This window comes from Sinocyclocheilus rhinocerous, unplaced genomic scaffold (genome assembly GCF_001515625.1).
Source record: "Sinocyclocheilus rhinocerous isolate Xijiao unplaced genomic scaffold, SAMN03320098_v1.1 scaffold1676, whole genome shotgun sequence".
Lineage (NCBI taxonomy): Eukaryota > Metazoa > Chordata > Actinopteri > Cypriniformes > Cyprinidae > Sinocyclocheilus > Sinocyclocheilus rhinocerous.
The window spans coordinates 139,240-142,184 of NW_015644618.1; the positions used below are offsets into that span (position 1 = coordinate 139,240).

At 38.0% G+C, this 2,945-nt stretch overlaps 1 protein-coding gene and 1 long non-coding RNA gene across 5 annotated transcripts in view; one reads left to right on the forward strand and one right to left on the reverse strand.

The window, feature by feature from the left end:
- svild (supervillin d) overlaps positions 1–2,945 on the forward strand; it is a 154,217-nt gene that overhangs the window by 105,374 nt on the left and 45,898 nt on the right. The window lies entirely within an intron of this gene.
- The window catches only part of LOC107758428 (uncharacterized), a 20,753-nt gene that overhangs the window by 5,806 nt on the left and 12,002 nt on the right, over positions 1–2,945 (reverse strand). The window contains exon 2 of the long non-coding RNA XR_001642022.1: positions 2,341–2,347. This is a non-coding gene — a long non-coding RNA (uncharacterized LOC107758428). The remainder of the gene's footprint in view (positions 1–2,340; positions 2,348–2,945) is intronic.

Sequence of the window (2,945 nt, forward strand, 5' to 3'; positions counted from 1 at the left end):
TCGGCGATTCCCTCAGATCGCGTCTTTGATAATTCACACTGCGTGATTGTCACTCACGTGAACGAGCACCGATTTGCCTCCGATGTCAGGCATTTGTCGGCGATTTCGCAAAACCTGTCGGCGAGTGAAAAATTGGGCTAAAATCGTGCAGTGTGAACTCGGCATGAGAGAGCGCTTCTTTTGTGTCATTCAGCGTGATTCTGCCTGTCCCGCCTTCACTTACTGCAAGTTAATCGATAACGAATTGTGATTGGATGGTAATTTTGTTCTACGACAAGCTTAGTTACCTTTGATTAGTCTATTCTTGCGTGACAGCGACAACACTATTACTACTTGCTATCACCCAGTCGTAAAGAAATTTTGAAATACGGGACAAAACATGATTTTTTCAAAATAAGTCGGGACACTAAAAATAGAGCTGAAATACAGGACTGTCCCGGGAAAAACAGGACGTCTGGTCACCCTAAGTATGAAGCACTAGATAGCGTGAATGCATTATTTTCCTTGCACAGTACTATCACACAAATTCAAAAGAGTTGGAATATAGTGCATGTAGACTACTTTCATGTTTTTTGGGGAAATTTGAATGCTTTTTTGGAATTGTTGTTATATCAAAAGAGCTGTTTAAAGATTCTTCATTAGTATAAATTTATATATAAAAAATAATTTAAAATTATTATTTTATATGTAAAATTTATATTATGTAGGCTTAATACATAATAAATAATATGTAGGCTTGGAACAACACGAGTAATAAATGAAAGAATGAAAAATTTGGGGTGAGCATATTTTCAGTACCACTCTTGGTGAAATTTTCTTAAAGGGGTGGTTGATTACGATTTTTTTACGAACTTTAGTTAGTGTGTAATGTTGTTTTTAGAGCATAAACAACGTCTGCAAAGTTACAACGCTCAAAGTTCAATGCAAAGGGAGATATTTTATTTTAAAGAAATAGCTGTTTAAGGACTACAAAAAAGGCTGGTAGGGACTACAACGAGCTTCTTCCTGAAATTTACATAAACCCCGCCCCCGGGAACAAGCAACAAAGGGAGCAAGGCCATGTTGGGCTGCTTTAGAGAAGATGAAGAGATGTTGAGGTAGAGTGTTTGTTGCCATGCCGTCAAAAAGCTGTTATTTTCACCTCGATTGCAGGTCCTCTTTGTTGGTTAAAATTTAAAATTGTTAAAATTTATTTTTAACTCTGTTCCTGGCAATTATATTCCCAATATAGCTCTCTGTGCTGCACATTTTACGGTGCACAGCTTCCTCAATCTACACGAGCTCAATGCCTGTACACTAGATTTTGTTAATAAGCAAACACTTCTTACTTTTACAAATTAAACAATTACTTTACTAAAATGCTACAATGCAATCATGCATTGTGCTGTACTAATGCTTTAATCAGGATAAAACCATATATCAAAAGCAAAAAAACGGCAGCAATTACAAATAACAGCGTATCTAAAAAGTATGAGACAACTACAAACAAATAAACATACCATTCTGAAACGTCCTGTAAGAGCTGTGCGTTTACAGGTTCTGCTCGATCTTCTTCACTAATATTCTCTGGGTCTGATTTGGGCTCAAATTGATAAGGCAAAATTTACGCCATTGTTTACCATACACTGGAGCACATGCAACTACCCATAATGTTAAGGAGGCGTGACATTTCCAAACAACGTGCACTAGGCGGTTGGGACTCACAACACACTGGGCCAGCTAACCAATCTGAGACCATTGCGTATTTCTGAGGGAGGAGCTTCATAGAACCAGGAACTCAATAGACTGTTTTGACAAGAACAGAAACAGCGGTGTAGAATTAAGGTAAAGTTAGGTGTTGAAAAAAATTCATTTTTTAAAAAAATTAAGCATGAACACATTACACTGCACCCCATAAACACAATTAAGCCTTCGAAAAAAAGCTGATCAACCACCCCTTTAACATATTTAGCAAGGTAATACCCTTGAGTCTACTTTATTGTTCAGAACAAGTTTGTTTTCTACCAAAAATTAGAAAATTCTGTGCAGTGGGTCCAGAATCCTTAGCGATGCCACTGGTCCTATGTAAGAATGACTTAACGAGGAGAACATGTTAAATTCATTCTTTCCAATCTCACACTGCTTCCATTATTCCGAGTGGGGTAAAAGATATAATTTGTACCAAATTTCTGTGAATAATCTTCTTTTGGTCTGGGCCTCAAGCTGACTCTGAGGAACCCGCTGTCTGGCTGGCTGAAGACCTGGACCCGTATTCACAAAACATTTTCTCTTACCACTAAGAGTTCTCCTAAATAGCAGTAAAAGTTTTTAGCTAAGAGTTTTCTCTTAAAACCTATTCACAAAGCTGCTGAGACAAACTTTTACTAAGGAATAGACAGAAGTCTTAAAGGGTTAGTTCACCCAAAAATGAAATTAGGTGTTCAACTCACCCCCGAGGCATCCTAGGTGTATATGACTTTCTTCTTTCAGACGAATCCAGTCGGAGTTATATAAAAAATTGTCCTGGCTATTCCAAGCTCTATCATTGCAGTCAGCAGGTGTTGCAGTGCTTCAGTCCAAAAGAAGTTAAATAAAAAGCGCCCATCCATAAAAAAAGTGTCTCACATGGCTCCGGGGGGTGAACAAAGGCCTTTGTATGCATTTTTGTAAGAAAAATATCCATATTCAAAACATAATAATCACTTTAATCTAGCTTGCGCCAACAGTTGTACACAGAAGCAGCTCCAGGCGGATAACGTATGAGATCAGCATTGCGCATGCGCCGGTGAGTCTCGTGAAAACCAACGTTTGTTAATAGGAGCAAAGGAAGTAAAGTTTCTTTACTTTAGCAAAGGAAAACCAGTCTCCTCTTGGCTTATATCGAAATCCTCTGACATTCTTCTTTACAAATCCTCGTTTTGTACTTCTAATTAGTGACCGTTGTTTTGTTTTGATCTCTCCCCTGC